The 27,501-nt window shown below is 39.6% G+C and overlaps 1 protein-coding gene across 29 annotated transcripts in view; it reads right to left on the reverse strand.

Moving 5' to 3' along the window:
• The window catches only part of PPFIBP1 (PPFIA binding protein 1), a 167,103-nt gene that overhangs the window by 62,435 nt on the left and 77,167 nt on the right, over positions 1-27,501 (reverse strand). The gene's annotated exons all lie outside the window — the stretch shown is intronic.

Here is a 27,501-nt window from a genome sequence, read left to right on the forward strand (position 1 = left end):
ATAGCTCAAACTTAAAGCCCTATTTGTTGGGTAATTTAAACAGAGATCAGTTCTGTTTGCAGGAGTCCTCAGTCTAGTGGTTTCCTATTTCAATGACTCAATAACAATAAGTTGAGAGAAGTCTTAGAAAAGCAATCTCCTGGGGATGACATTCATGTATTATGTATTATAGTAGAGGACAAAAAAAGACGACCCAATAGAAGCATGTTTTGTGTATATTTCCAGCTTGGTCAGGACCCATTTAGAGCAGATTTGAATGGGATAAAATATTAAGGAAAGTTCTAGCAATGGGCGTGGTGGCTGAAGAGTTGGCCAAAAATCACACTTTTTGCTGGGTTGCTAACTGACTGATGCTTTAGGGCGGGCTAGCTGCCCAGTCTCTCTGTGAATTAAAAAAAGAAAAAAGACTAAGAAAATTATTAAGTTTGTTCTAAACTTGGGTAAAAAAAAATGACAATTGTCCTAGCTTTCTCAGCTTTCCTTAGCTAAAAATGTTTAGGTTTGAAAGAGAACTTCTAATTTCTTGCCCACAGGCAGATACAACTCACTGAGATGAAGGCAGTTAGAAGAAGAAATCTCTTTACCGAGAGAATGTTTAAAAATATTCCACTAGGCTGGTAGAGTGCCATATTATTATGTGGCCATTATGAAAACAATGTATTTTCACATACATTACCCACAGATTTCTCATCAATTTTCCCTGCAAGATGCTCACTAGGGACATCAATCAATTATACAATGATTCCCAATATATGCAGCAATACAGTCTTAGCAAAGATAACATGTTTTTAAAAATGGAAAGACCAGAAGAGAGAAGTTAGGACAATTAATTAGTGGTTCTCTTGGTATGGTTCCTGGACCAGCAGCACCATCACCTGGGAGCTAGTTAACATGCAAATCCTTGAGCCCCACCCAAAATCTACTGAATGAGAAACTCTAGGGGCAGGGCCCAGCAAGCTGAGTTTTTACAAGCTGTCCAGGTAATCATGGTGCACACTCAATCACTGTGCTAGAGCATAAGAGGCCATCTTTCCTTTTAGAACAAGCTCCACCCAAGATGAGGTTGGAACTGGCTACCAAGGTAAACAAGGGTAGAATGCCTCTCCCCAGTCACTGCTTCTTTTGATCCAAAAATAACAGCTCTGAATAAGCAATTCAGGTTTCAACCCAAAAACTCTCTTCCCTTTAAACTTCAACTACTAAGTCCTTATGTCTGCAACATTTTATGATTCTTATGCAATCCTCCTTAGTTTCTGGTTCTCTGTTATGTAGCTGTCATCACATACTTTCTCTCCTCTCTACTATATTAGTTCAAATCCTTTTCACCTCCAATCTGCTCTAGCATCCATAGAAAATTAATTCAGAATCACTTGAAAAGGCAACATGGTAAGAACTGGAGGTCAAAGTCACGAGAACTGTTGAAAACAAGAGACTGGGGATGTTGGCAGCAGGCGTGATATCTACTGTTACAAAATACATACTAAAATTTGTCAAACTGTAAAGTATAATATTGATGATATAATTGAAAGTTTTAACACTATTTTTTTAAAGATTTTATTTATTTATTCAGAGAGACCTGGGGGGGGGGGGGGCAGAGGCACAGGCAGAGGGAAAAGCAGGCTCCATGCAGGGAGCCCAGAAGTGGGACTTGATCCAGGGTCCCCAGGATCAAACCCCGGGCTGCAGGCGGCCCTAAACCACTGCGCCACCGGGGCTGCCCAGTTTTAACACTATTTGATGATATTAGAGAATTATTTTAATTTTTAAATTTTAAGAGTTATTTTGTAAGAGTTCTTAATATTTTAGAGATTATTAGCAAAACATTACCTGGTAAAATGATACATCTTGAATTTTCTTTAAAATAATAAAGGGGAAGGGAATAAGGGTAAAGATATAGATGAAACAAGAGTAACCATGATTTGATAATTGTTGAAGGTGGGTGATAAGTACATGGGGTAACATTATAATATTCTTTGTATACTTTTATGTATTTGAGATTTTCCATAATAAAATATGTTTTTCATCCATATATTTAGACAATAGGATTTTCTTTTTTTTTTTTTTTTTAAGATTTTAATTATTTATTCATGAGAGACAGAGAGTCTGAGAGGCAAAGACACAGGCAGAGGGAGAAGCAGGCTCCACGCAGGGAGCCCGACGTGGGACTCGATCCTGAGTCTCCAGGATCACGCCCTAGACCAAAGGCAGCGCTAAACCGCCGAGCCACCGGGGCTGCCCGACAATAGGATTTTCAAGCACCCTTGAACATGATACATTGTCTTAAATATTTTATTTTTCTATCCTGACCTCAAGCACACCAAGGGCTCATCAAATATTTACAAAGCAAATAAGAAAATACTTATTTTAAGCACCTGCATAAACAAAAACACACTCTCAGAAAATGGAATGGCCTCTCACAGAGAATTTGTAAAACAGAGCATGAAAGAGGAAGTATTAATGACTGTACCTTAGTGAAAATTAATTCTCTTGCTCACTAAAATGAAGAGCCACAAAAGGTGATGGGGCAAAGTTGGTAAGTATTCAGAGAAATGAAACAGCAAGGAAAAACAGGACAAGATAAATGGAAATGAGTTTCTCAGCTCAATGCTATTAATATTAAGGAATGATGACTGCAAGGGAATTGATAAAAACATGCATAGGATAAGCCAAGATCCTTCACTTCTTCAATAAAGGAATGCTGCTATTTGAAAAACTGATTATATTAAGTATCAGTAAATCTGAAGATCTTGTGAGAAAGTGAAAGAATGCCCTATTTCTCCTTATCTACTATTATTAGCTATTATGACTACAAGACGAAGTTATGAATTTGTCCTCTGTCACTCAAGAAGATTGGAGCCCATAACTCAAATAGCCAGTCAGCCCTGACTAGGATTACCAACTTTGACTCTTCTCATGAGCTTCTAACCCAAATTACATACTACCTCCAAGGCACCCATACTTGCTCCTGTCATGCTGCACAACATACCTGAACATACACCTGCTCTCTTATCTCTGTGTGGTCATGAAAGCTGCTGCTTCCCTGCTGGGACCACCCTCGCTGGGACATTTACTTTCTTTTCTTTTTTTAAATAATTTTATTTTAATTCAATTAATTAACATATAGTATATATCATTAGTTTCAGAGGCAGAGTTCAGTGATTTAAAAGTTGCATATTAACACCCATGCTCATTCCATCACATGCCTTCCTTGACACATCACCCAGTTTCCCTTCCTCCTACCCAGGACACTTACTTTCAAGACTCAGCTCAGGCATTTTTGCTGCCAAGGCCTTGGTGCTCCTCTCAGAGCATCCTGGGCATGAGTCCATGAGCCCTAATTTTGTAATACGTCTCCTTGACTAAGCTGTGAGCTCCAGGAGAACAGAGACTACTTCTGATGCCTGCATTCTCAGTGTCTCATGTGGTAGACAGCATGTTTGCAACATGGAGCTGTGTTTTAGTGGCTCCTCGAACAGGCACACTTCTGTCAGAACAATTCTAGCTCCTAGATTCTTATATATATTGTTTAAATATAGAATATGTAAACATTTTCTCCTATGTGTTTCAGAGAATAATGTGACCTTCTGAGCTGCATATGTCAAGAACCTGTCTCCTCACCCTGACTTTTAAGATAAATTTGGATAAAACTGATTGTTGCTATCACCTATAATCTTACAAAATGAATTTTCACACTCCTCAAAATGCAGATAAACCAAATCCTTTGTGATGGTGTTATTTATAAGAGTTTGCAAACTTAGGTCCCAAACTTAGGGGACTCATCTGTCTCCTAGGTCCCTTCCAGGTCTACCAACCTAGCTTTTAGCTTTGAGTGAGCAGTTCTGGGATATGACAGACTCAGACTCTCACCTACAGAGTGTGGGGTGGGTAATAGCTACTCAAAGCTCTAAGAGGGAGGGAAGGACACATTGTCTAATACAAGTACCCTCCAAAGGAGTGTTTTATAAACTGTAGGTCCTGACCCCTGTGATGAAATAAATTTAGCAGATTGCAATCAACATTTATTTGAACAAAATAGAAAACATCAGAGTGTCTCATAAGAAGAAAAGGTTAAGGATTGTTCTGTGAAACTTTTGATTCAGTTGTATTTATACACATCTGCATGCAATAAATACTGATTGAAGGCCAACCATGTGCCAGGCACTGGAGACAGAACAGTAAAAAAGACAAGCAAAAAAAGAAAAATACCTCAACCTTTAGGTAGCTGACATTCTGACATTCCTGTGGTTTCAGTGTGGTGGGGAGGGGGGCTGGCAGGGGGCAGGCATGCACATGTATAGTATCTTGATGTAAGAAAGTGTATCTTACACTGGTTCAAAACCCTTTGAGAAAGACTGCTCTAAAGTAGTGTGATTGGGCAGCCTGGGTGGCTCAGTGGTTTAGCACCTGCCTTCGAACCAGGGCCTGATTCTGGAGACCTGGGATTGAGTCCCACATCGGGCTCCCTGCATGGAGCCTGCTTCTCTCTCTCTGCCTGTGTGTCTGCCTCTCTCTTTCTCTCTGTGTCTCTCATGAATAAATATTTAAAAATAAAAAATATATATATAAATAAATGTGATTTAAAATGTGGTCTGTGAGCTGGTTCACTGTTACTGGTCAACTAGGAGTTAAGTACTGAAATTATTTAGAAAATTTTATAGCAACTTGGCCTCATTATGATTATTTCATTATGTGATAATTTTGCTGGCCCATCCAATTTTTTAAAATTGAATCATGCAGAAAAAATCAATTCATGATGAATTGGAAATACAGGGAAAAAACCTGGTCCTTTACCAGAGAAGGTTGGATGGAGAAGCACTGCTCTGGAGAACACAATGAGCAGGTATCCTGGGAGTGTGAACACAGTAATTTGATTGGAAACTACAGCCGTGGATCACGGACACAGAGCACAGACAACACAAGGAGCAAGAGAACCCTAACAACTGGGGAGTACGGTTCGGGTTCTCTCTGCACACATGTCACATGATGAACATAATTAAATGGCAAGTGGAAAGCTGTTAGCCCTGATGTTGACATAAGGTTAAATTCAGAAGTAAAACAAAAAACACTGTGGTTATAGAACAGTAATATCAATGGCAGTCATATACTTGAACTTATATTTCTGATTATGATGCACCATAGCAGCAAACACATATAATTTCTGATTCACTGTTTTAATTATAGCAATAAAGGCGTACACAGTTCATGCTAAAATTTCATAGTTTGTCACTCATACAACATGGCTAAAAATATACTGTATTTAAAAATGGTAGACGCCTGCCAGCATACCACACTGATTGGAAAGAGTGGCAAAAATTGTGGGCTAGGGAACAGTTTTGTAAAGAAATAAGACTCCATAATAATTTTAAAAACTAAACTGTCTAGTGGATCATTTCTGTTGGTTTCTATTTCAATTAAGAGTTACACTGTTGGCTGTTTACTAAGTAGAATGTCAACTTTTTCATTAATAGCATATATGTTTCTGGCCATTATTAGCAGTACAGATATCCTCAGCTGTTGGAGAAAAAAATCACAACCAGAGTCCTGAAATGACACAGTTGAAAGTACAAAATATATTAACATTGTTATTCGCTATTAAAATCTTAAAAAGAAAAAAAAAATAAAATCTTAAAAAGATGGGCAGCCCCGGTGGCGCAGCGGTTTGGTGCCACCTGCAGCCTGGAGTGTGATCCTGGAGACTCGGAACCAAGTCCCACATCGGGCTCCCTGCATGGAGCCTGCTTCTCCCTCTGCCTGTGTCTCTGCCTCTCTCTCTGTGTCTATGAATAAATAAATAAAATCTTTAAAAAAAAATCTTAAGACATATGGATATTTTGTACAATAAATGAATACTGAGCCAAGTATTAATAGGTAATACAATGCTTTGCAAACTACTTCTATTTCATTAGATCATTTCAGATCTAATGACCAGCACTAACTGTTGCAGTGGGAGATGTCTTAGGGGAAGGGTAAATGGAATCAGGAAAGCAAGACCAAAAATTATTTCCCAACCCAAGAGCTGGGAAACTACAGCCTGTAAGCCAACTCTGGCTCCCTACCTGTTTCTGTAAATCAAGTTTCATTAGAATCACACTCATTCATTTATGTATCATCTGTGCTGCTTTCACATTCAGCAGCAGATCTAAGTAGTTGTAACCCACAAAGCCTGAAGTATTTACTATCTGGCCCTTTGCAGAAAAAGTTTGCCAACCCCTGCCCCAACCAATCCCATAGCCTCCTGAAAGTCCACAGAACCCTCTCCTATTTGCTCATTCACTTGCTGACTGAACACTATTTAAGTACCTATATAATTATAGGTACAATTATAAGTGATGAGGATATAGTAGTAAGGAAAAAGAAAAAAAGAGTAAAAATTTATTAATAAACTTAAGAGTAATAGGTTTGTTTTTGTTTTGTTTTGTTTTTTTAAGATTTTACTTATTTATTTGAGAGAGAGAGAGAGAACACAAGCAGGCAGAGGGGCTGAGGGAGAGGGAGAAACAGACTTATGGCTGAACAGGGAGCCCAATACAGGACTCAATCCCAGGACCCCAGGATCATGACCTGAGCTGAAGGCAGATGCTTAACCAACTGAGCCACCCAGGGGCCCTTCAAATAGTTTAAATAGGAAGAAGAATTAAGTTGACTTTAACTTACCACACGCACCAGGCACTGTTTTAAGTGCTCTTCATCTATTAATTTATTGCATCCTCTCAATAACCCCATTGACACAATATTTATCCCTATTTCATAAGTGATAAAATTGAGCCTGGCCTTCTCCCTCTGCCTGTGTCTCAGCCTCTCTCTCTCTCTCTGTGTGTGACTATCATAAAATAAAAATAAAAAAAAAAAAAACAAATTTAGGGATCCCTGGGTGGCGCAGCGGTTTGGCGCCTGCCTTTGGCCCAGGGCGCGATCCTGGAGACCCGGGATCGAATCCCACATCAGGCTCCCGGTGCATGGAGCCTGCTTCTCCCTCTGCCTATGTCTCTGTGCCTCTCTCTCTCTCTGTGACTATCATAAATAAATAAAAATTAAAAAAAAAAAATTGAGCCTGGCCAGAGCCCTTGCTCTGAATTATCCATTGTGATGGCTCTTTGTGAGGGAAGGGAATGGCAGGGAGTCACAATTTTAATATGATAATCAGGGAAGACCCCAATGATAAAGTGATACTGATCATAGCTTGGTAAGAGGTGAGAGGAAAGTCACATGGATATATAGGGAGAGCTCCCATGTAGAAACAAACAACTAGTACAAAGGCCAAGAGGGAAAGCTGCAGTAGTCTGTATTGCGGGGAGGGGATGGGGAATTTCCACAGAATAAAATGCATAGGTCTTAACTATACAATTTGATGAGTTCTGATGAATGCACACACCTATGTAATACACCTCCAACAAGATATCAACACTTTTATCACCTTGCATATGTTTTGATGGAAAAGCTACTACAATTTGATACAGTGTTTGGGAAAAAGGACTCAAGGGCTGTGGCCTACTCCGTAGAAGGATGGAGTGGCCATTTAGAGGTGTCTATCCTGCCATTCCCAACCCCAAGGATGACAACTATTTCCACTATCCACCAAAGGAAGAAAGCAACAACTACAAAATGATCACCCATGGAGAGTTCTCGCTCATTGTCCTTTACACTAAAGCCTGATGAAACACCCAGATCTTGTACATGAAAGTTATATGTCATGGCAGATTATCCAAGCAAAATTCATGATCATGACATCAAACACTCCCACAGCATCTTTTTTTTAAAGAAAAAATATCTCTATTACCAGCTACCATAGGAAACCACTGGTTATCTCTACTAGATGCTGTACTTGGCAGGTAGGCTCACTTAACTAGGTCCATGGAATGTTACCTCTACTTGACTGCACTTTTTAAGAACTAAGGTGCCACTCAATAATTTCTACCAAGTTTAGCTCAGGACACACCTGCTCATGTAAAGATTTGATAAATAAATGAATAACCATTTATATCCAACAACACAGTATTACTCATGAGTCACCACCAAAAATGCTATAAAGCGTACTGCAATAGGAAAGAATGGTACCTTAATTAACTTGTTTAGTTCTTTTGTGTCCTAGATCATCAATCTAGATTTTGTTTTCACTTTAATAAAAGTTCTGGCAACTCATACCTATCAAGAGAGAAATAACTATACGTTGAATGGCTAGGGCAGGGCTACCAAATGACCAATGTAATCAGGATTTTTCATATTTTACTCTATCTGGTAGAGCTACTGTTTCAAAAATCACATGGATAAATGCATATATTCATTCACACATATATATGTTTAATCGAAGAATATTTATCACATTCCCGCCATGTGCCAGAAACTGTTCCAGGCACTGAGAAATTTTCATTCACATGAACACCCTCAATTTCTGCATTTGCTATCCAATAAAGTCCATCTCACAGACCTGGTTAAGTGAGCCCACTTGCCAGAGACATAGCCTTTTTCCCTAGCCAGGTACAGCATCTGTCTTATTTTTAAGTGGCAAGCCCAAAGTTGACATTCTATATGACTGGGCAACATGGTGCTTGCTCGAGATTAAACACAAGGCAAAAAAAACAATATACTCAGTTTTTACATTTTTGCTATTTATTCCATGTATACTGAATGTCTTTAAATCATTCTAATCTCAGGATGCTTCAAGTCCTACCTTCTACTAGAAAGTAATATAGTATCAGAATGTCTTTTTTCTTATGAAACTCCTGGCTTTGTTGTGATTCAGCCATAGTAAGTACTGCTAGATAAAGTCAGGCTGGTTCTGCTTCCAATGCCTGGTATCTATTCTTGACTGGGCACTTATTGTTAATTCAGCAATCCTTGTACCCATCATCAGTTCCCTCCCTATCGCATTCTTCATGGCGGCTAGCTCTAAGAATCCCTACAAAATTCTCCCCTAATCTATACTTATTCCTGCCCATGCTTAATCTCAGTTAGATTACTTCATACCCTAACATACAGAGAATCCCAGGGAGCTTTCCTCTATCTGAGTGTGTACTTACTTGCTTGTTCCTGCCTTTTGTCATAAGAGAACTTGCCACCTTGGGGCACTTGGGTGGCTCAGTCACTTAGGCATCTGCCTCTGGCTCTGGTCATGATTTCAGGGTCCTGGGATCCAGCACCGTTGGCCTCCCTGCTCAGTGAGGAGCCTGTTTCTACCTCTTTCTCTTCCCCTTCCCCTGCTTGTGCACTCTCTGGCTCTCTCTCAAGTCAATACATAAAATCTTAAAAAAAAAAAAAAAAAAGGGAAGGGGAAGGGGAAGGGGAAGTGAAAGGGAAAGGAAGGGGAGAAAACTTGCCACCTTTATTGATCTCATCCCAGCTTTTTAAACAACTACTCCCTCCTTCTTTTCTATCTTCAGTGTCTTCCATTCACCTATTCCCTCCTGCTCAACTAATAAAATGTCAAATATCTTCCAGACTTAAAAATCCCAGACAAAACCAACAAGCAAAAAATGCCCAGATCCTTCCCTTTACCCTTCATAAGTTACAGACCTAGCTCTGACTCTTCACAATTACATCCTTGAAATGAATGGTCCCCACATACTGCTTCACCCTCTCCCCACTCCAGGATGCCTGCCATCTACTCATCTCATAATTTCAAAAAAAAAAATCCCACAGGCAAGCAAAATTAAACCAGTGGGACTACATCAGACCAAAAAGCTTCCACACAGCAAAGGAAATCATCAACAAAATGAAAAAGTAATCTACGGAATAGGAGAAGATATTCACAAGTCATATATCTGATAAGAGGTTAATATCTAAAATATATAGTCATACAGCTGAATAGCAAAAAAAAAAAAACAAAAAAACATACACAAATAAAACATGATTTTAAAAATGGGCAGAAATTTTTCCAGAGAAGACATACAGATGGCCAACAGGTGCCTGAAAAGAAACCCAACATTCCTGATCATCAGGGAAATGCAAATCAAAACAACTACAATGAGAGACCTCCCTACACCTGTCAGAATGGCTAGAGTCAAAAAGACAAGAAATAACAAATTCTGGTGAGAATGTGGAGAAAAAGGAACCCTTATACACCTTTGGTGTGAATGTAAATTAGTGCTGCCACTATGGAAAACAGAATGGAGGCTCGTCAAAAAATGAAATATAGAACTACCATATCATCCAGCAATCCCACTTCTGTATTTATCCAATGAAACTGAAAACATTAAGTCAAAAAGACACATGTGCCCCCATGTTCACTGCAGCATTATTTGCAATAGCCAAGACAGGGTAACTACCTGAGTGTCTATTAACAGATGCATGTATAAAGCAAGCATGATGTATATACACCTTGAGGAAATTATGCTAGGTGAAATAAGTCAGAGTAAAACAAATATCATATGACCTCACATATATGTGGAAATACCCCTCCCAAAAAACCAAAAGCCAAAAAATAAAATGAAACCAAGCTCAAAGATACAGAGAACAGATTGGTGGTTGCCAGAGGCAAGGGATTGAGGGGCATGTGAAATGGGTCAAGGTACAGATTTCCAGTTACGAAATAAGTAAGTCATGAAAATGTAATGTCCATTACATTTTCATGAACAGGATGGTGACTATAGTTAATAATACTGTATTGCATACTGGAAAGTTGCTAAGAGATGATCACTTCACACAAGATATACAAATATTGAATTATTATGTTGTACATCTGAAGCTAATATAATGTTGTGGTCAATTATACCTCAATAAAAGGAAAAAAAGGTTGAAAAACAAATGGTTCTGAAAACAAAGATGGGGAAAACCACCTTTATCAGAGTATAAGAGAAATCCCATAGAATATGGGTGCATTGCAACTAAACTAAGGAGGAAAAAACCCAGCCCTGGTGGTCTAATAATACCATATTTCATGAAATAAAAGAATCCTATTTCTGTCAAAGGTGACAGAAGTCCCATGTCCTCCCTTAATTTCTACTACACTGGTCAGGACACATGCCTGCAATCTTTTCAGTGTAAAGCAGCAGCTCTGTCTCTACAGTTTAGAAAATGATTTGCAAAGATGTTGAGAAGTGCCTTGTGTATGGGCCTAGTCCATCTCAAGGATTCAATAAATAGTGCATGTGTAACTATGATTTCTGCCCCTGCCAGGTATCAGCTGAGAACCTCCTGTGTATGCCCCTTCTACTGACTTGATCTTTATAAAGAGATGAGCACCCTTCGTGGGTTCCATTAATATTTTCTCATGACAGGTCCACTCCATGAAAAATCTCCTACCCTACACATTATACTTGGAAACAATGGAGATAAGAGTATATAAAGGAAAGGAAGAATGAAAAGGAGAGAGGAAGGAGGAAAATAGGGGGAAAAAAGGAAAACTGAAAGCAGAAAATAACTTTTATTATATGCTTGCTCAAATGTGACCACTGGAGCATTAGTGGCCAAGGACTCTGATGAGTGTCACCGTTCAGGAGCTTCCTCAGTTTTTAACTTCCTAGAAGCTCCAGTGTATAGGCAAAAAAGCTAAAAGAGGTTAGGAAGTCTTCCTACAGTGACAAGAGGGAAACAGATTAGATGCCAGAAACAAATCTCTGCAGGGAATAGAAAGAGAAATGAAACCTCAGTGGCCACTTGAAATGTTTCAGATCTATGGAGTAAGTAAGGTCTGAGTAACAGCTATAACAAAGCTTGCAAAGAAGAAGGGGTAGTAATTTACCCAACGGAAGCAACTGAGGGTTTGTTTCATTGCCCTGTTCCCTAAAAAGAGAAGAGGTCAGAGGGAGATAAAACTACTCAGGGACAGTCCATAAGCCAAAGCGGAAAACTAGCCCATAGGGCCGATGTCAAGGGCAAAGGACTACTACCTGATACTACAGATCTCTAGGTAAAATATTTTAAAACATCCTCTTCCCTGGAGAAAATACTTTAGTCAATTGAGAAACTGGAATTCACATGGTATCCCCTAGGCTTGTCTTCTTTGAAGAGGTCAAATGCCAAAACATTAGGTTACCAGGTGAATGCTGGAAAGTTTGAGCTGGAGCTCAAACTGGAGCTTCTTGGGGAGTTTCTATTGTCCTCTGGAATTTCCTCCAATGGGAAGCCAGGCACCACACTCAGGAAGCATCCAATTGTAGCCATGAAGAGGTTCTGGTTGTTGGCACTGGACTGATCCAAATCTAGGACTGCCTTTCGAGCTACATGGTTGCCTCTGGAGAGACAAGGTCCCAGGCCTTCCTTTGCCTGGGTATGACATCAGCTCAAGCTCCATGAAGAAAAAGAAACCAGTCAGAGACAAACTTCGAGAATAGAAATCAATGTGTTAAGGCTAGCTGTGATGGTTCATATTGCTTCTTGGTTTAAACATGTGGTCCATGGCATGGGGGTGGGGTAGCAAGCGTCAGAAAAGCCTATTTCAGACAAGCAACCCATCCCTTATGAGGATGGCAGAGAAAATGACTTTCATTCATTAGATCTTTTGTTAACACCAAGAGGTCAGGTGGAGGAAAGATGCATACGTTTTTTCAATTCTACATGAGAATTCCCCAAGAGATGCCTTTCCTAAAGAGATTTGGCAAAAGCAGAGGAGCAATCCCTAAGCTGACCAAGAACCTTCACCTGTGAGAAATTCCCAGTTTAGAAGTTATTCACTACAGGGGGAGCACAGGAAGGAGAGAGGGAGCGTTGGCTGTGTAAAGAAGGAAAAGAAAACTGACCTTTTATCTCAGGGAAATAGATGTATCAGTATTTAGAAAAAAATGTTATACTTTTCTACTTTGACCTTTGGGGCACCTGGGTGGCACAGTCGGTTAAGCATCCGACTCTTAATTTCGGCTCAGGTCATGATCTCAGGGTAATGAGACAGAGCTGGAGCCATGTGTTCCTGTGTCAGGCTTCACGCTCAGCAGGGATTCTGCTGGAGATTCTCTCTCTCCCTTTGCTGCCCCAACACCCTTCCACCACCACCACCAGGTGATTGTTCACACACACGTTCTCTAAAATCAATAAATCAATCAATCTTTAAAAAAATAATTTTCTACTTCATCTAAATAGTAAAGATTACCAGAGCTTTCACAAAGAGTCAAAAGGACCTTTGACCTTGGTGGCTTCTACAGTGCTACAGGCTTACAGAAGTATGAGTATTGAAGACACCATGCAGTATCCAACCACTCCTAAATTCTGTTTTCTGCAAGATATGTAATTTTACTAACAGATTGCTGATATTTTAGAATAGACTTGCAGAGAGACAAAATCTACCTCATTTAGTAGGAAGGGGAAACAAACTCCCATCCGTCCCGGTCTCTTAGGCCAGGAGAAATGAATTATGGTTTATGACTTGACACCCAAAAGTCCAAGTAGATACCTAACAGTCACACTAACAAGACACACTTGGGAATGGGGAATATAGATGGAGTAAACAAGCATGACAGGGGTTGACAATCTATAGAGACAGGCCTGGCAAATGCCTCCATCTTCCAGAAACTGGGAAAGGCCCAGAGGAGAAAAGGAAGACATCTTTCAGCTCAAAAATCTCCATCTCTGAAGAAAACACTGGATTGTATCACAACGATTTTCAGAACATTCAGCTGCAAGCTCTCAGAATAAACAGTCTAAAGCATTGGAGACCTGTGAGGATCAAAACCACTCAGCCAAACCAGCTTATGTGGAAAACAAAGGGTCTGCAAAAATGATGTAATTAAAACAGGTGTCAAGCAAAAACACACTACACATCAACATGTTCTACCTTATATCCTCAGAACTTGGAATGGGTTGGACATTCTATAGATCACGGCTCTGGTAGGAAGGGAGTGGCTGAAGGCCTCTTGCTAATGATGCTGCTGTCATGCTGGTTTTCCTTTACCCACCACTTTGATCTAAAGTCTCATGAAATGAACGACAGGAAGTGCAATGTGAACTGCAAAACCAGCACCACCCACAGTAAGGCACTCTGCTGGACTGGAAAAAGAGGAGTTCAAATTCAGCTGATTTATAGATTTCTTTTGGTGATTTATAGAAGATGCCATAATACATATAGCTAGATTTCTGAGGCTAATTTATATGGAGGCTCAACTATAAGCAGCATGATGAGTTGAAATGTGTCTCCCCCTAATTCTTATGTTGAGGTTCTAACCCCCAAGACCACAGGATGTGACCTCATTTGGAGATAAGGTAAAGTTGAAATGGGATCATTAAGGCAAGTCCTATTCCAATACGACTAGTACCCCCATAAAAATTGGAAATTTGAACACACAGACACACAGGGACATAAGAGGATAGGAAAACATAAGAAGATGGCTGTCTACCAGCCAGGAGAGAAGCTTGGATTGGTTCCTTCCTGCACAGCCCTCAGGAGGCTCCAACTTTGCCAACACTTTGATTTTGAATTTTTGGCCTCCAGAACTGTGAGAGAATAGATTTCTGTTGTTTAGGCCACCTAGTTTGTGGTACCTCGTTTGGCAGCCCTACCAAGCTATTACAAAGGCTGAGGCCCAGAGAGAGCCACTAGGCTGTGGCAGCAGCAGACTGACCCAACTGCCAGGGATGAGATGACCCAGGGTCACAAAGGCACAGGGCAACCTATGAGGCGGAGTTTAGAGTGCAAATGGCCTGAAAAATCCCGCTGCAGCTCTACCTTGAAGAATGAGTTTTCTAGGCAACAATGTACTGGCCACATTATATTCTTTTCAGTGACAACAGTCAACCACTGCCTTTATGACCCAGGAATGAATGTGATAAGCTAATTCGATTGGATACAGCATATTTGCAATTTCAATATCATAACAAACATTTACAGAGCAATTATTTGCTCCTAGATTCAAATACTATTCCTACTGAGAGACCTGGGAATGACCTCTCTCAAAAAGAGCCCATCAATGTTTGAAATGACAAGGTACTGAATATATGTGGTTGTTTTTCATACTTTACTGCCCTCCCAATACCAATAATACTTAGGCATTTCCATAATTCTGGAAGAAAAAAAAGACAAAAAAATAAATATTCAGCAGAGTTTAAAAAGAAGAAACAAAACTGCCCTCAAATCAAAGGCAAATTTTTCATAATGATATTTATCCAGTGTTTGTTCAGAGAGAGATTTATGCTAGAATCCTGGCAGAGGACATGTGGATATATAACATGTACATCAAAGCAATCTAGGATTGATGAATAGTTTTGTACCGACAATGAAACTGGTTAATAAAATGTTCAATTTAGATATTTATAAGATGACTCACGCCTAGCAAGAATTAGGTCCCCTCCCATTTCTTCTCCTGCCAGGTCCCAAATACTTCAAGTCATTTTCACAAGAGCAAACATGTCATATGAAAGAATGTTGTGCTTCTCCAGCTAGCAGATAAAGCATTCTATTTTTTTTATTTTTTTTATTTATTTATTCATGAGAGACACAGAGAGAGAGGCAGAGATACAGGGAGAGGGAGAAGCAGACTCCATGCGGGGAGCCTGATGTGGCATTTGATCCCGGGACTCTAGGATCACAGCCTGGGCCAAAGGCAGATGCTCAACCACTGAGCCACCTAGGCTTCCCAGATAAGGCATTCTAGATTGTAAATAACTCCTGATCTTCAACTATGAGACACAGCTATGAACAAGCAGCACGGATGTAGACATGTTGGCTTGGGAAGACACATATATGTTATCAGGCAAAGCGCAATTTCTGTAGCTTCATGATAAAAGCCTTTTCATATTTACAATCATTACTAAACCACTAGGCTTTAAGGGACTTCTAGAAGTTGTCTAGTACTCTGCTTCTAAATAGGACAAACAGACCTATTTTAATTTGGAGGCAAACCAACTGACATCTTGAGTCAGGGTCATTCTGGCTATGCAGGTTGTATCCTACACGGAGTGCCCTACCGTTGGCGATTGATTTCAGCCAGTCTGTTCTGGCCCAGAGGCTGTATCTTGCCTGCAGGGCCACCATTTTCTAATTGTACAAAACCTCTCTCAGCACTAGGACTACATTCACCTTCTTCTCCATGGATACCCTTGGGATATAGGTCCATGATCACCTCAGCAAAGGGCAATGCTTTTAAACATGTTTAATTCAGAAAGTGAAATAGTCCGTAGGACTAGAGTTTAAAGAACAAAGAGGGCATGGCTCAAAATAAGGCTGGAGATGTTGACAGGGGCCATTTTGAGAAATTAAAGATTATCCCAAATGCAGAGAGATGTCAGTGAAGGGTCTTAAGCACAGGGGTGATCAGATGTGGTTTGTGTTTTAGAAAGTTCTCTCTGACTTCCATGTAGACAACGCATCAGAAGGGACCGAGAGAAGATGTGGAAGGTACAGGTTGACAGAGAAAGTGATGGCAATGGAATAGACAAGACATGCTAGGAGATGGAATCACCAGGACTTTGTGAATGACTGGATGCAGAGCTGAAAGTGAGAAAGAGAAGGAATGATGTCCAGGATGAGTCCCAGCCCAGGCCATGAAAAACTAGGCAGACAATGATGTCATTAGTAAAGAACACTGGAGTAGGAGCAAGTTTGAGGGATTAAGCTCATGAGTTCAGTGTTGAGATCCAGACTTCCATAAAACCATGGATTACTATGCCTTCTAGTAAACACTGGTGCTAAAGTATGATACACCATCCTTTTTTAATAAAATCTAAAAAATATAATTTTAATCAGAGTTTTAGATACACATAACAGGACTATAGTTCTCATATTATTCACTATGATCACAATCCTCTCCCCAACTTTAGAGTATTTCTGGTTGGACCAGTTGCTCTGAAAGTAAATAAATCTCAGAAGAGACCCCACCTAGTAGAAGTTCTAGGTCACAGAACACTCTGACAGCATCTTGTCCTCCATCTTGCTCCCACAATGTGTTCTAATCCTCATCTATAAATTTTTGGTAGATTAAGTTACCAAATTCATTTAAGAGCAGTGAGTTTCAGAGCATGGTCCCCAGAGGAAGCAGCATGAGCAGGGGAACCTGTTAGAAATTAAAATTCTCAGGCCCTACCCCAGACCTTCTGATTCAGAAATTCTGAGGGTGGGACTCTGCACTCAGTGCTTTAACAAGCCCTCTGGGTGATTCTAATGCACACCCAAGTTTAGGAACGACAGACAACTATCAATTACATTTCCTTCATGGTTGCTTCCTAATGTCTGTAATCTTTTTTTCTTGTTAAAATTTCCTTGGAACTCCAAAATTGCAGTCTCTAAGTAAAGCTCCTTTCCCAGGTGACTTCATTCCTCATTTGATAGCCACACTATCTCCTTCAAGATGTCTGGACACCCAGTTTCATCTCCTGTAATCTGAATCTGGCCCATATCACTGAGTTAATGGGTGGCATTGCCTTCCTGCTCTGAGTTCTTCACTTCATACCAGCTGCACCACTTAGAGTACTGCCTCGCGTTGCAAGCTGTAGCACGTTCCCAATAGGGATCTGCCTTTTATTTGAATTCAACAGCATCTAATATACAGAGAAAACCTAATAAAAGTCTAATCAGTGTGTCTCAAGGTGGAGTCTACACAAGTACACAGTAAGAGTGCAGATACTAAGCCCCATGTGTAGTCTTTTAAACTAGAAATTTCTGGGGACAGGGCTCTGCATTTTCAAGGCATGCTGAGGTTTGATCAGTCCTGCTGTAGATGAACTGCTATCTTGATAATAATAGATTTAAATTAATGCTTATGGAGCAAAGGACACTGACCTAAGCCTGAACAAAGACAAAACAAAATGAGAAGGGCTTATTTGGTTCCTGATCTGTGCTCTACTTCTTAAATGTATTCTGCAGATTGTAAAGTTCTAAAGCAACATCACTGTACTTTGTGCTCTCTATATACTACAGGATAATTTCCTATCAGTATGTCTTTCCCAGCCTATACTTAACAGAATTTGCTTTGCAAACCCAATGAGTTTTATCTTTTTTCTTTTCAGCCCAGATCTTTTCAGCTTTACACACACCCATTTGGAAGGTATCCTTTCCACCTATTTCTCTTAGACTTCTTTAATTGTAAATGGTGGATGTTTACATTAGCTTCAACAAAAATGAAACGGAATTTTAGGTGCAAAAAGAAAACACCAATATAGCTGCCAAACAGCAAATGAAATTATTTATAACTCCTGACACATTGTCGCACAGCCAAAAATATTTCCTGGCTTTAGTTATGAAAGTTAAACTTGCTCCCCCACAACCCACTGCCCCCCAACTTCCTCCTGTCAAGTGGGTACATGAGCTCCACTCCAACCACCCCCCCACACACACACTAAAAATGCCTGCAGACAGATCCCCAGTCAAAATAGTCACTACAAAGCACATTATATAACAGAAGCAGAAAGGACAAGCAGTTTTGAATACCACTGCAAGAGAAGGAGCTATGAAACAGACGGGAAAACAAGCTCTTTCCTAGAATTAGCATCCAGTCTTTCTCAAAACAATTTGTGCTCATCTTTGTCAAACACATGCAAATCTGTTTTTAAAGATTGCAGCACTGTCTAATTAAATTTTCACTTTTTCTAAACTTTGTAATGGAAAAATTGGCACATACACACACACATCGGAAATCTATGAGAAGTACTTGCCTTGGGTGGTTTCTAATGTATGCTCTTCACTTTTTTTTTTTTAATTACCAAATTCTATTTCTGAGATTCATTTTAAGAGAAAAATTTTAATACGTGCTCATGAAAGGAATCTGTACTGGCTCATTCTGGCCAATACAAAAATGTTTTTTTTTAATTGAGTTATAATGTATATATACTAAAAGTCACCCTTTTTAGGTACACAATTTGATAATTTTTGATAAATGTATACACAGTTGTGTATCACCACCAAAAGTGTTGAACTGTTCTGCCCATTAGAGTTGCCACACGTGACTCCTGGGCCCTTGAAATGTGAAATGTGGCTCATCCAAAAATCAGAGGTACTATAAATATAAAATACACAGTGGACTTCAAAGACTTGATTGTTTTTAATAAGCAAAGGATCAAAAAAAAATAAGCAAAGGATCTTATTAATATATGTTGAAATTATAATATTCTACATATACTGGGTTAAATATTAATGCAGGAAAATTAATTTTACCTGTTTCTTTTTCCTTTTTTGGTTTACCTATTAGAAAATTAAGTTACTGACTTGCATTTGTAGCTCAAACTATATTTTTTTGGACGGTGCTATAAGAGATTATTTCTATCACCCAAAGAGCTCCTTCTCGTCCCTTTGCAGCAGATATTTTCTCTACCCCCAGCCCCTGACAACCACTGTTCTGATTTTTTTTTTTTTTTAAAGATTTGATTTATTTACTCATGAGAGACACAGAGAGAGGCAGAGACACAGGCAGAGGGAGAAGCAGGCCTCACACAGGGAGCCCGATGCGGGACCCGATCCCCGGACCCCAGGATCTCACCCTGGGCCGAAGGTGGGCGCTCAGCCGCTGAGCCACCCAGGCATCCCACCGTTCTGATTTCTTACCCTGAAGCTTTTCTTTTGGTAGTCTCTAAAAAATATTTCCTTTTCTTGTCTTCTATCTTCTCATTTTCCATAATCATCTTGTGTTGTTCTAAAAATAGTTCTTTTTAACTTTAAAAGATCTAGAAAAGACTTGCCTGATCATTTCCTATAGTTTTCATTAACCAGTTCCAATGCTGGTAGACCACCTTAAGTGCATTCTGGGTAACCAACCGTCTTCTAAAGGAAGCATGCACAAGTGGCTCATAATTGAATGGAGACCATTGTACAAACACACAACAGCTCTATTCAAAGATGCTGTGGGAGAACTGAGCCAGAGGTGGGGAACCTACTGTAGCTTAATTTTATTTAGCTTTAGGGAAGTGGAGAGAAAGCTTTATCTGTGCTAAGAAGAGGCTGGACAGAAATGTGAAAAGCATTTATGGGTGGGAGGGGGAGCAAGGACAGGAAGCTCTGGCCCTCCGGTGGAACTCTGTGATGGTAGTAGCTGATAATAATGGCCAGAGATATAGAGAGACATCCAAATCACATCTCCCCCTGGACCCCACCCTGGGCTCACCTATTCCCATTCTGCTTTTCTTTTTTTTAATAATTTATTTTTTATTGGTGTTCAATTTGCCAACATACAGAATAACACCCAGTGCTCATCCCTTCAAGTGCCCCCCTCAGTGCCTGCCACCCAGTGACCCCCACCCCCCGCCCTCCTCCCCTTCCACCACCCCTAGTTCATTTCCCAGAGTTAGCAGTCTTCATGTTCTCCCTTTCTGATATTTCCTACCCATTTCTTCTCCCTTCCCTTCTATTCCCTTTCACTATTATTTATATTCTCCAACTGAATGAGAACATATAATGTTTGTCCTTCTCCGACTGACTTACTTCACTCAGCATAATACCCTCCAGTTCCATCCATGTTGAAGCAAATGGTGGGTATTTGTCATTTCTAATGGCTGAGTAATATTCCATTGTATACATAAACCACATCTTCTTTATCCATTCATCTTTCGATGGACACCAAGGCTCCTTCCACAGTTTGGCTATCGTGGCCATTGCTGCTATAAACATCAGGGTGCAGGTGTCCTGGCGTTTCATTGCATCTGTATCTTTGGGGTAAATCCCCAACAGTGCAATTGCTGGGTCGTAGGGCAGCTCTATTTTTAACTCTTTGAGGAACCTCCACACAGTTTTCCAGAGTGGCTACACCAGTTCACATTCCCACCAACAGTGTAAGAGGGTTCCCTTTTCTCCACATCCTCTCCAACATTTGTGGTTTCCTGCCTTGTTAATTTTCCCCATTGTCACTGGTGTGAGGTGGTATCTCATTGTGGTTTTGATTTATATTTCCCTGATGGCAAGTGATGCAGAGCATTTTCTCATATGCATGTTGGCCATGTCTATGTCTTCCTCTGTGAGATTTCTGTTCATGTCTTTTGCCCATTTCATGATTGGATTGTTTGTTTCTTCACCGTTGAGTTTAGTAAGTTCTTTATAGATCTTGGAAACTAGCCCTTTATCTGATATATCATTTGCAAATATCTTCTCCCATTCTGTAGGTTGTCTTTTAGTTTTGTTGACTGTATCCTTTGCTGTGCAAAAGCTTCTTCTCTTGATGAAGTCCCAATAGTTCATTTTTGCTTTTGTTTCTTTTGCCTTCGTGGATGTATCTTGCAAGAAGTTACTGTGGCCGAGTTCAAAAAGGGTGTTGCCTGTGTTCTCTAGGATTTTGATGGAATCTTGTCTCACATTTAGATCTTTCATCCATTTTGAGTTTATCTTTGTGTCTGGTGCAAGAGAGTGGTCTAGTTTCATTCTTCTGCATGTGGATGTCCAATTTTCCCAGCACCATTTATTGAAGAGACTGTCTTTCTTCCGGTGGATAGTCTTTCCTCCTTTATCAAATATTAGTTGACCATAAAGTTGAGGTACCATTCTGCTTTTCTTCTAATTCCCTTCTAATTAAAGTGAAGTTAATTATTATTTATAACAGGTATTCACCCTTTCTGTTTCTATTCACATTCACTCTTTATTCATTCTCCAGATCCTGCATACCATCTTTATGATTTCCCAAAATTTAAGGAGAACAGTGTAGGTGACCTCCTACCCATATTTTCTCCCATTGCATTAGTTTGGGAGCTGCATGCTAGTCTTTCTACCTACAAACTCTTGGGATCTTCCTGGATAATCAACCTTGAGCACATCTCGTTAGATTTCTAGACCTCATTTCCACCGCACCCCCCCTTCATTTGCAATGCCCTAGAGAACTAGAACAAAACCTTTGTATTTTGAACATTTTATTGCTAGTCCTTTAAGGAAAGGTAGGAAAATGCCAGCTAGGCTCTGTGGTTTCTTGTTTCCTCAGAGATAACTAAAACTCTCCACTAAGAGGACTGTCTACCCAATTCAGAATAACAGCAAAGGAAGAACTAAATGCCCAGATTGGATGGGATTCATTTCACCAGACCTCTGGTTAGCCCCAAAATGATCCCTTTCCAGGCATTCCCATGCCTATTGGAGAATGTACTAGAGATGGAACTCCAGTGCAGTTCCCAAGTGCAACACTGAGACAGCATGATAACTCTGGTGGTTCCTGATGACTGCCAGAATCCTGGAGGGGCTCACAGACCAGGCACCAAGCTGGTAGATGTAGAAACTGCCTTGCCTGACAACCACATGGATCTGCCTTTCTCTTGTGAAGGCTCCAGCCCAGGTGAAGAACATAGATAATCACACAAACACAAGTATAATTATAGAATGCACACATGATTCTGATACATAATCAGAGTGGGGAAAAAATCTGTTTGCAATTTTTTTTTTTAAAGATTTATTTCCTTAAGAGAATCGTGTGCATGAGCAGTGAGGGTTAGGGACAGAGCAGGGGAGAGAGAGGGACAAGCGCACTCCTTGCTGAGCGAGGAGCCAGTCAAGGAGCCCCAGTCTCCAGGATCCTGGGATTATAACCTGAGCCGAAAACAAGAGGCAGACACTTAACCAACTGTGCCACCTAGGCACCCTTATGTTTGAAATTTTAAATAAAAACATTTTCTCCAGCAGGGTAGTGGTCAACGAAAGAGGAAGCAGTTTCAATGTCCTTAACTATGGAATGAAAATAAACCATTTACCATGTATTCCACTTATATGATCTCTAATCATTACCAAAACTCTACAAGAAAAGCATTATTATCTCTATTTCACAGATGAAGCAGGGCCAAGTTAACAATGGATTTGCTATTGCTAGAAGTGGCCTGGAACTTGATAGGCACTCAACTAGTAGGCATATAGTTGTTAATTAAAAAAAAAAAAAAAGGCAAAAGTACATGAAGTATTTTAACAGAGAGTTAGGAGATTACAGGTTCCCCACATTTGGTGTTGTGTAAGGAACCACCAATCTTGGCCTAATGTAGGAATAAGCCTTGACATTAGGAAATAAAACAGGAAAGGTTATATGCCTGTTTGGCAACTGTATAAATAATTTGCATTTAGTTCTCAAATAAAGAAGCAACCATTTCCATCATGCAAAAGTCTGGCCACAAGCCCCTGGGGAATTAAAGTCAGCCCAAAATGAGGTTAATTATTAGCAATGCCTATGAAAAGGGCTGTTGTAAGGACTGAATGAGATAGAATATACACAGGCTATTACAGTGCCTGCTATTTTTCACAATACTTCAACCTAGACACTTGAGACACAAAGGAGATTATTATTTTTAACCTATACTCTGGAGCAATTGCCATTTGAATCACTAATCAAAAGCTCATGTAGGAGCGAGCGCCTGGGTGGCTCAGTCGGTTAAGCATCCGACTCTGGATTTTGGCTCAAGTCATGAACTCAGGGTCATGAAACTGAGCCCCACGTCAGGCTCTATGCTGGGTGTGAAGCCTGCTTAGGATTCTCTCTCTGCTCCTCCTCCTACCCCTTACCTCTCTATCCCTCCCCTTAAGAGAAAAATTAAAAAAAAAAAAAACAAAAAAAGCTCACTAGTTAATTATCTGCTGTATACCAGAGGGTTGTTATTTAGTATAATGGTTGCCATAAATGATTTTTCATCAATCAAATACTGTTCATGGTGGGCTATAAGTATTGTACAGATAGATTCTGTTTATGTTGAAGTGGGAATAAGAATCTATCCAATCCAGTTGTCTAAACCTCTCAAAACGGTGCCCTTAGCTGAAGAGTGCCAGCAGTCCTATTTCTAGATGCTTTGGAGGAAATATTGTCACCTGATCCTGACAAGAAAGTTAGCCAAATCCTGATGGTAGGATATTGTCCCATCTATCTGCCTCTGATGAAACTTTTTGTTCAGAGTGCTACACAAATACACAAAAGGACACAGCATAGGGACCTTCTGGGGGCAGCTCTGTCCAACATAACTTTTCTGCAATGATGGAAATGTTTTGTCTGTCCTGTGATAAGCTAGCCACTAAGTACAGGCAGTCACAGAGCACTTGAAATTGGGCTAGTGTGACTGAAGAACCAAATTATTAAATTTCAATTTTAATTCCCACATATGGCTAGTAGCTACACTGTTGGATGGCACAGTTCTGGAACTTACAGAAGAAGGCTGTTTGCATTTTTTCTTTTTTTTTGCCTTTTTGCTATTAAATGCTTCTATATGGGAGCTCTCATCTACTGCCACTGTCCACTAGCCATATCCACCCACAATGTATAATCAGCTGAGGCTAGTTCTCAGCAGCCGACCTCCAGAAGGACTCTAGATTCTAAAGGCAGATCTGAGTAATGTGAACTGCACAAGAAATTAAGAGTGGGGTGAAAATACCCAACTCAGATAGTTGTCACGGAAATTAAATGACCAAGCACGTAAAAGCCCCTAGCAAATATATAGCATCAGTAAAGGCTTGACAACACTTAATTCTCTGAAACATCATTCTCCTGTAATTAGGTACATGAGCTTTGATAAGATTTTTGTCTATTTGGGAATCAGCCTACAAAGAGTATAGGAAATTGTACCATCTCCTCTCCCCATCCCCTCAAAATAAACACTAAGCATTTCAGCTAAGAATTTGGTTTGGAAGAAGGATGCCCTTGTCACAATAATTCTTATAAAACAAAACAAGCTATGGGAATAAGGGAACTTCCTGTTTTCTAAAAAATATCTCGTCTGTTTATACTGGGTTTTTTTTTTCCCTTCTCAACCTTTTTTTGTGTAGTAAAATACACATAACATAAATTTACCATCTTAACCATTTTTTTTAGTGACAGTTCACTGGTATTAAAATTAAATTCATATTTGCATTGGTTTTTGTCTCCAAAAATAAAATACTCTAAGAGTCTGATCATGGGAGAAGTGGGGTAGAAGGGAAAAGGTAGAAGTACAAAGGGGCTTAAATTTTATCTAGAATGTTTTGATTCTTTAAAAAAAAAAAATCAAATATGGCAAAATGTTAAGACATGACCAAAATGAGTTGTAAGTATATAGGTGTTTCTTATATTACTTACTATACTTTTATGTATTATTTTTAAAATGTTTCTTTTTACCATATTTTAGACTTGCAGAGAAGTTGCAAATAGAGTATCCTTCCATCCCCCTGCCCACTCCCTCTAATATCAACATCTTGTACAACCCAGGACAATGATCAGACTAGGAAATTAACTTTGATACAATACTATAATAAAACTATTAACTAAAGAACATATTGAAATTGCTCTACTTTTTCCCATTAATGACTTTTTCCTATTCTAGGATCCTATGCAGAATCCCTTAGTACTTCTTTTTTTTTTTTTAAGACTTATTTACTTTGTGGGGGGAAAGGCAGAGAGAGAGGGAGAAAATCTCAAGCAGACTCTGAGAAGTGCAGAGCTCGCAGAGCTCCAGGCAGTTGGACCTTACAACCCGAGATCATGACCAGAGCTGAAACCAAGAGTCAGACACTTAATCGACTGCACCACCCAGGCACCCTCTCTCAGTACACTTGTAGCTGTTATTTCTCCTTGGTGTTCACTCTTTGACAGTTTTTCAGTCTGTCCTTGTCTTTTATGACACCTTGACATTTCTCAGTTATTTCACTGAATGGCTTATAATTAGGTTTTGTCTGATACTGTCTCATTATTAGGCTGTGATTAAACATTATGGACAAGACTACCACAGAAATGATGCTGTGGCCTTAGTGCAGGGTATCACAGTTTGTGATAATTTTTGTGTTGTTAAAATAGTTCATAATTTCAAAAGATAAAGTAAGCTATATTAGTCTAGGTTCTCCAGAGAAACAGGACCAAGAGTACATACATGTGTATGTGCCTGAGCGCGTGCACACAAACATGCACACACAAAGGTTTATTATAAGGAACTGGTTCATGCATTTATGGAGACTGTGAAGTCCCAAGATCTGCCATCTGAAAGCTGGAGAGCCAGTGGTAGACCTCAAGTCTAAGGCCAGAGGTCTGAGAACCAGGGGAATTGACAGTTTAGGTCCCACTCTGAGTCCAAAAGCAGGGAAAGACCAATGATTCAGCTCAAAGACCAAGAGAACAAATTCTTCCTCAGTTTTTTGTTCTAGTCAGGCCTTTAAAAGATTAGGTTGATTGCTACTCACATTGGACAGAGCAATCTGCCTTACCCAGTCTACCCATTCAAATGTTAATCTGATCTAGAAATACCTCCACAAACATGCCCAGAAAAATATTTAATCAAATATCTGGGTACCTGTGGTTCAGCAAAGATAACACACAAAATTAACCCTAACAATAGCTTAACTTCTAAGTTAGAAACTTTCTACTCTGTATATTTAGGTTCCAAATCCCATCAAGCCTAGTGGATTTTTTAAGTGTTCCAATTTTTAAAATTACCATTATTACTAGCTTTAGGCCTAAAACATTGTAAATTCATGACATACTGTCATTTAAAAAATCTGGGGGGCAGGGTGCACCTGGTTGGCTCAGTCAGTTAAGTGTCTGCCTTTGGTTCAGGTCATGATCTCAGAGTCCTGGGATTGAGCCTATGTCAGATTCCCTACTCAGTGAGGAGTCTACTTTCCCTCTCCCCTTCCCTCCACTCTCTCTCAAATAAATAAATAAAATCTTGTAAAAAATAAGAAATAAAAAATATCAGGAGATTTATTATGGATGATTTTACTTCAAAAGAAAAGGTGATGATGAGTCAGTTTTTATTTAGATTAACTGTGATCCCAGAGAAGGTTGACCAGTAAATCAAATTAAGGTATTAAATTAACAAAGGCTAATAAGAACCAAAAATCCCCTGATCTCTTATTACAGGTGAAAGCTAAGTTATCTTTTAGAATTGACTACACTGCTCATCACGGCATCCTAAAGATGTTGTCATTGCTTCTTTGGAAAAAAGATATCTGAATGAATTATGTATATCAAACTATGTACTTTTTTTCTGGGACAAAAGAGAAGGTGAGTTTCAGAGACTTTCAATACCTGAGTTGTATATTAAAATGAAATACACACACACACACAGTTGATCTTTGAACAACATGGGTTTGAATTGCACAGGTCCACTCATACATGGATTTTTTTTCCCCAATATAATACAGTATCTATTAATCACTTAAGTTCTGGGGAATCAAATGTTCTACTCAGATTTGCAACTGTTGGCGGGGCAGTCAGTACCCTAACCCCTGTGTTGTTCAAGTGTCAACAGTACATATGTGTAAATATCAAGAGAGAAAAAAGTGGTATAAATAAATTTTCAAGTCTTCTCTGAGGCTTCCTCCATTTGAAACTCTTTTATCTTCAGGATCACTCTAAATTTTGGCGGTTTAGGCTGGGAAATAATTTTTTCCAACTTAAATGTTTATATTTGGTTCAAAGTGTTCCATTTCCATGGGTAACAGTACCACAAACAGCTTTTCCCTCACCTTCACTCCAACTTCATGGAAAAAAAGGTACTCACAAATTCTTTTCTAGGTTTCTCAACGCTTTGGGAGGCAGTCACAAGAGTTTTTATAAAAAGCCAGGGCAAAAAAAAAAAAAAAGCCAGGGCATAGTGATCCAGGTCTCATTATGCCAAATGAAGTGAACACTCATTTTAAATCTTATAGCCCACCCCAAATGTGTATGCCATTGTTTTGGGCCAGTCCCACATACCACACATACACCTCTTGCATGTCTCCTAGAACACACCGCTCCACTTAAA

This window comes from Canis lupus, chromosome 27 (assembly GCF_003254725.2).
Source record: "Canis lupus dingo isolate Sandy chromosome 27, ASM325472v2, whole genome shotgun sequence".
Lineage (NCBI taxonomy): Eukaryota > Metazoa > Chordata > Mammalia > Carnivora > Canidae > Canis > Canis lupus.